This window comes from Solanum pennellii, chromosome 1 (assembly GCF_001406875.1).
Source record: "Solanum pennellii chromosome 1, SPENNV200".
In the NCBI taxonomy this organism is placed as follows: Eukaryota; Viridiplantae; Streptophyta; class Magnoliopsida; order Solanales; family Solanaceae; genus Solanum; species Solanum pennellii.
In genome coordinates, this window is record NC_028637.1 from 7,575,660 (window position 1) to 7,583,809 (window position 8,150).

Here is an 8,150-nt window from a genome sequence, read left to right on the forward strand (position 1 = left end):
CGCCCCCCACCCACCCCACCCCTCTCCCTATGTGCCTTTGGTCAGAGGTAAATTCAGGATTTGAACTCTATATGGATTTCGACTCGAAATTCTACCAGATCCCGTCTAATTTACTTGATTCGAAACCTATTATTTGCACTATTGGTAATTTCTTAAACATATTCATAATCTAAGCCAAAGTTACGGGATTTGTAATTGTGTTTCGATTTTAGGTCCTTCATTCTTGCTCGACACGTTAGGTAAGAACTTAAGAGTATGGAATCAATAAATAGAATGGCAAAACGAACTCTTGAATGTGTTTGGTAATTGTTTTTTGAAAATAGTCTATAACGTACTTTAATAATACTAATGACCACATCCATTGTCTGGTAAGTGTTGCAGTTAATGATTTTGTGATAACACTATCTATTACAAATACTAAATCATGCCAATATATGTGTAAACATCTTAAGAAGAATTAAGAAATAGCTGATTGACAGTGCTTCAACTATATGGTTATGTAGAGATATGTCAAGAAAGTAGTGTATAATTTGATGGATATACTTCTCATATATCAGCCGTGGTGGAAGGGTGGATACCTTGAAATCACTTTTTGTTGTAATAGAAATAAAAGTTTTATTATCAACAAAGATATGACCCTGAGTCTAACTCAAAAAGCTAGCTCAAGAGGAGAAGATTGTTCAGATCATTCTCCAACCGATATGAGACTTTCACTCAGTCTAGCACCACCTTTCAAGCTCAAGCCTAATTGATGCGTGGACCGAGAGCTCTAAAGATACGACACTTAAGTCTAACTCAACCCCAAAAGCTAACTCATGAGGAGAGGATTGCTGAAATCCATATAAGTAGACCACCAGTTTATTCTCCAATCAACGTGAGACTACTGGCACGTTGACAGAGACCTTAAATGGGGATGTAGACCTAGCTACGATACCATGTAAAGATATAACATCTGGACCTAACTCAACCCCAAAAATCAATGTAAGACTTTTACCCACTCTAACATGAACCATACTGCTACATTAAGACTATCACCTTTAGAGGAAAGTATGACTATCGGATACATCTGATATTCAATCTTTAACTTATTTGGTTATGTGATTTGAAATCAATTATTTATGTTTTTTTAATAATCATATATATATATAAGAGAATCCTAGACCCGCCTATGTGGCGCCACCACAAATAAGGATTCCCCTTTAAAATTATCTATTACCCAAACTAGTCTTTCCCATTCATGAAAAGTTGCGAATTTATGAAAATTTGCAGCTTTTATGAAAATTGTGACTTTATGAAAAGTTGAGACTTTTATAAAAAGTTGTGACTTTTAGGAGTTATGACTTTTACGAAAAGTTGCGACTTTTATGAAAAGTTGTGACTTTTATGTAAGGTTGTCACCTTTCCGAAGGGTTATGACTTTTCCAAAGAGTTGTGACCTACAGTTTGTTTAGTATAAATAGAGGAATGTTCTGCCACTATTATTTGTATTTTTTTTCGTTATAGGGTAGTCGAATTCAAATACATTAATTATGTTTCTTATGAAGTTTGTTTCATTCCTTACAGTTTTCTTCCTCTACTTTATGGAGATTAATCTTTACTGTAAGTCATAGTTATGCATGTAACTGTGACAATTTCTTTTTACTATTTTGGTGACCTTTTTAAAACTCTGTGAAAAATTTCAGCAAGGATGATTGAAAATTGATCTTCTCTTTCTTCCCTTCCTACAGGTTTCTTCCTTTAAACAAAGAAAATGATATTAATCACAGTGTGACATTAATACTCTTGTACCTCTCAGTCCACAACTCACAAAACTGCTGAAATTGTTCAATTCATTATATTGGGTTTTTTATTAACAAAACATTTATTTTTGTCATTATTATTTGTAGATCTTTTTCGGTATAGGGGAGTTGAATTTAAATACATTAAATAAGCTTCTTATGAAGTGTGTTTCATTTCTCAAAGTTTTCTTCCTCCTATCTAATGAAGCTTAATCTTTAACTGTAAGTCATAGTAATTCATGTTTCTATTGCAATTTCTTTTTTCTATTTTGGTGTCTTTTTTTTAACTTAGTTAAAAATTCTATTGAGGATGATTGAAAATTTATCTTTCTTTTTGTCTCTTTCTATAATTTTTTTCGTATACTTTTTGAGAAAATTTCGTGTGGTTTGTGCTACTTTTGATAGCACATAACAATAAATATGTGATAACTAATACGCAATCAATGCTGAAGTTTTTTAAAAGAACCAAACAGATTGCTCTCTTCTTTGCCACAATTAATATTGATTGCTCATTCTTAGGTACAAACGTTTTATATGTCATTGCACCCTTCCTAGAAAATTAGTAAGAGACAATTAGTTCACTTCTTTTATCGCAAGTTAACAAATTTTTCATATTTTTTTGTCTCTTCTTTTTAGGAATAATAAGAGATCAAGTTTTCTTGAAACAAATAAATGTCCAAAATACACTAAAACAAAAATATTTTTTATCGGCAATGAATATGCACAGTAATAAAGAGTGCTAGAGTCTTTACCTACATTAATTAATTGTCATTACATTCAATATTGCTATGGACTTTTTCGAGGGACATTTATAATTATCTCTAAAGAACATTTTTTCCGCAGTGATAACTCTTTCTTTTGATCAAGTTTTGATTTATGCTTTTTGATAAAGAAGTAATAACTCTTTCCTTTGGCTTCTTTCAATTAAATTTGTGAACTATAAACTTGGATAAAGTCCGATAGACTATTTTTAAAAAAAATATGTTAAGCAATATGCATTTTTCTTCTTGATTGTTAGGAAAATAAGGTTGTTAGGAAAGTAAAGTTGTCTTTAGTATTATTTATGAAAATTTGTGAGTTCAAGCACTCAAAAAATTATCTTCGAGATTTTAATATGGTATGTGTAAAAAGTTTGGTTTAGAAAAGAGCCGAAGGTCCTCCATTTAAATTAGTGAAATATGTTCTTGTATGGACGTGATGTTCCACTTTATTTGGGAGTGTTGTTGTTTGAGGCTTTTTGGTCTCTTCTTTAATGTCTGATGCTGTTCAATTTAAGTTCTTTGAATTAGAAAGTTCCATTACTTCTGACCAATTATTTCCATAGAGATTTCTTATACTTTTTTCTTATACTTAAAAAATAACTCTATCACTCATAATTTTTGTATAAAAATTATAAAAAATAAAAAAAACATAGCACTTTAAGATTTTGGATTCCCTTAAGATAAAATAATCTCGACAATGTAGTGTATACATCGAAAATCTGAATATTATCGAATGATCAATGTGAGCTTAATAACATAGTTCAATCACGTGCGAAGCGCGGGTAATTTAACTAGTATATATATATAAAAGAAAACCCTGGGTCCGCCTATGTGGCACCACCACAAGCAAGGATTCTCTTTAAATTTATTTTACTTTCAAAACTAGCCTTCCTCTTTCATGAAAAGTTGTGACTTTTATGAAAAATTGAAACTTTTATTAAAAAAATATAACTTTTTTCATGAAAAGTTGTGACTTTATTGAAAAGTTGTGACTTTTACGAAATGATGTGCCATTCGCAAAGGGTTGTAACTCTTCCAAAGAGTTGTGACCTTTTCGATAAGACACAATCATCACTTTTTACGGTACCATTTTATGTCTATAAATAGAGGACTAGATTGTGCATTCAGTGGGCATGATTTTTTTATTCTGTTTCATTCTAATGTTGCATATCCTGGTAAGGGTGGCAACGGAATCGATTCTGTTCCATCCCGATCCGTTACCGGTCCAGTCCTGTTCCGATTAGTCCCGGTATGAAACGGTAGGGACGACGTTCGAGACAGGTAATGGGACGGCAACCGGAGTTTACCGATTAGTCCCGGTTCGGTAAATTGTTTCGATCCCGATTTTTTGAAATAATACCGTTGGGGCCCACCACCGGCTCTTTGCCCCTATTTACTCCAAATTACACCCTTTAAAAAATACATTTTAACCCTTTTGTTTACCTATAAATACCCCTAAACTTTCATTCTTTTAACTCACAAATTCACAAAATCATCTTCTATTCTTCAACTCTCTATTCTCTACTTGTGTACTCTCTGATCTCTTAAAATTGTTGAGATCTCAATTTTGGTCTTTGAAAATTGGATTCAGAGCTTCAAAGTTTAACTTTTCACTTTCCACTTTCGACTTTCGGCGGTCATACACGTCTACTTTTTTAAATAGACGTTCGGTACATTCATTCCAACTTACAATTTACATCTCATTTTTTTTGCAATAATTATTTATTTATTTTGTGATTAATTATTATTTGCATTACATTTTTTCGTATTATATATAATTTACTAACCTTTAATATTTGAATATGAATTTCGATAAAAATGTTGTTGAAAAAGGTAAAAAAAGTTTAGTCGAGCGTGTTCAAAATATGACGAACTTTAGATCCTCCGATAATAAAAGAATCGGTAGTTCTTCTAGATCTAAAACTAAAAAATATGTTATAGTAAGAATGAATACGGAGGATTATACACATGTTAATGATACTTTTTTAATATTGATAAAAATTCTGATACTGATGATTATATTGATACTCCTAATTTTGATGATGATGATGATGAAACTGAGCCACCTACGACTACTAGTACTCGTATCCCAGTCTCGCTCCTAGTCCCGCTCCCTTTCGTTGTCCTGCTTCCGTTCTCCCCATACATCCTAGGCCTAAGGTTGAACGTGCTAAAAAATCAGTTGTGTGAAAATTTATGACACAGAATAAAGATAGATCACAAGCTATTTGTAATAAATGTGAACATAGATTGAATCATAAAACTGTTGGAAAACAAGGTGGGATGAGACATTTGACTAATCATTTAATGTCATATTGTAAAAATAAATTTTTGCATGCTAAAGTGGTAGCCGAATCTGAAAAGAATGGTACCCCCTCCTCCTGAAACTGTAGGAGTAGGCGACTCTAACATGGTCCAAACACAATTAAATCCTTCTAATGTTTCTGGCTCTACCTCTAGTTTACCACGGTCGTATTGTAAAGATCTTGAAGAATTAACTAAAATGACTGTTGTTATGGATTTGCCATTTAGTTCTGCTGAAAATCCCAGATTTATATATTATATTCAAATTGTGTATAATCCACATTTTAAAGGTTTTACTAGAAATAAAATTAAAAAGGTTGTATTTGATTATCAAGCACAACATTTTAAATATCTTCGTTGTTTATTTTATTATAATAATTGTAAAATAGCTATTATTTCTGATATGGGCCGTAGTGTAAACGGTAATGATTATTTGACTGTTACTGCACATTGGATAGATGAAAATTGGAGTATGCAAAAAAGAATTTTAGGTTATAAATGTTGTCAGATGTAAAAAAAAAACCGATTGTTATATAGCTCAAACAATTTTAAATATTTTAGAAAGATATGAAATTTGTGATAAAATAAGTAGTATCACCTTAGATGATGCTGCAAATGATACGGTTGCTATTCAAATGCTAAAACCTTCTCTTTGCCCTGTTTATGTTGATGCTTATCATATTAGGTGTGCTGCACACATATATAATTTGATTGTTAGAGATGATATACAAATGTATGATAACGGTTGCACGAAAGTTGATAATGCATGTCATTTTATATTTCGGAAAAGGACCTAAAATACCCTTGAAGTATTGAAAATGGTACAAAATTACCCTTCATCCACCTATTGGCTCCAAAATGCCCTTTTCATCCACCTATTGGCTCCAAAATACCCTTGTCATCCACCTTTGAGTTCAAAATTGACTACTTATTTAATGATTTTAAATTTAAACTATTTAAATATTTTTTAAAATACTTGATGCTCAACTATTGGTTATATTTAATTTATTTGTATCATTTATAAACCAACCCACTACCCACTCATTACTAAATAAATTCCACCCAATTAATAATCCAACTATAATATCAAAATCGTCATAAACACTCATAAAACACAATGAAATTATAGATTCCTGAAAATGACATCCAAAATTATTCGAGTCCGAATCAAAACCCCAATTAAATTTATGTTGAGCCGCTTATTTAGGATGACACTTTCAATATGATTCTCTTTCAAGATTGAATTAGAAATTTATGATTAAATGTAAAGAACTAATATATCCCGAATTAATTCATGCACTTTTTTAAAATATACTTTTATAAATATTTATGATTTGTTTTAAAACCTTTAATATATTATTTTGAAAAAAAAAGTTACCGATGAAGTAACATCACATAATTGAGACGTAAGAATAATTAAGATGAACATAGTCAAACTTTTAAATTTGTCGGTAACTTTTATTTAGACACTTGAATGTATAATAATTTACTTCTATAGATATTTTCGTCTCAAATTTTTAAAAACACTCAATTGGCAGTAGCTTTTCTGTTGTTGCATTAATAATGTGACGGGTTTATTAATTTGGTGGGTTTAATTAGTAATGGGTGGGTAATGGATTGATTTATAAATTATACTAATAAGTTAAATTATAAGAATAGTTTAGCGCCACATATTTTAAAAAAATATTTAAATAGTTTAAATATAAAACCGTTAAATAAGTGGTCAATTTTGAACCAAAAGGTGGATGACAAGGGTATTTTGGACCCAATAGGTGGGCAGGAAGGGTATTTTGGAACCAATAGGTGGATGGAGGGTAATTTTGTACCATTTTCAATACTGTAAGGGTTTTTAGGCCCTTTGCCGTTTATATTTTTATGTCAAATTAAGTCTAACCGTAAAGATTTTCAAAATCGTTGTTTAGAATATAATCTTCCACCTAGAAAAATTCCAAAAACGGTGTCTGCTAGATGAAATTCTTTATATGAAATGCTTGTAGTCGCTTACGAATATAGAAAACTCTTACAAATGGTTTGGAATGCTCATAAATCAGATATGTCATATAGACTCGATGATAGTGATTGACATGACATACATGAACTCATAGATTTCCTAAGAGTTTTTTATTTAACTACCAAAAGAATATATGCACTTTATTATACATCCATTTGCACTATTTTACCTGATATTTGTATGATTTCTTCTAAATTTTATAAATTTAAAAATAAATCAGTATTTGAACAAACTATTAATAAAATGATTGAAAAATTTTAAAAATATTTTATTCCTATACTTAAAATTTATTTAACGGCTTGTTTGTTAAACCCTCATTACAAAGATGTAGGTGCATCTAAGGCAGTTGTTAAAATATATTTTAACTTGGATATTAATAGTGAAAAAGATAAAATACCCAGTTTTCAAGAAGGTAAAGACAGTATAAAAACTGAAGCTAGAAAATTGTATGACTTATATAATTTTAATATAAATATATCAAGTGATCAAAAACTTGAAAGTTCTAGGAATAGACTTAATGAAGATAATATTGATGATTATTTAGATTCTTATCTTGAACTTCATCACAATAATAGAAATGATTTTGCGGCAAAGAATTTCCAAAACTTCAACCGATGGCTCGAGATGTATTAGCTTTTCAAGCATCTTCAGTAGCTTCGAAAGGCTTTTTTAGTGCAACAATGTTTCAAATTGGAGAGCATAGGAGATATTAGTATTTTTTAGAGATTGGATTAATGCTGAGAGAAGAAATTTGGGTCGTGAACCACTACCGACCAAATTTCAAAATGACGTTGATGAAATAATGCAAGACTATAGTGAGGACGACATTAAAGCAATGGAGGATTTATCTATTCAACCAATTCCCGATCATGTTACTAGAGAAATGTTAAATGATTTAACAAAAGATCTCTATAGTAGCACCGACTATTACATTTAAATATTTAATTGTCTGTTAGTATGAGTATGATAATTCGAGAACTTATTCAAATAGAATCCTTCCTAGAAGGTGGCTGTGTCGATTAGATCTTTTAATACTCTACTAATATTTTTGTAGATCAAATTGTACTATCAAATTAATATTAATAAAACTCTAGGCTATTCGCCTTATTTTTTTTATATTATTGTCTTATATTTAATTTTTATTATTGTGTAATTTACACTTTTATAGTTTTTAAAGTTTGAAATTAACTTTTATAACCTCAAAGTTTGAATTTTAAATTTTTAAACTTTTAAAGTTTGAAATTTAAATTTTCAAACTTTTAAAATTAAAATTTTAAACAAGAAATATAAAATTTT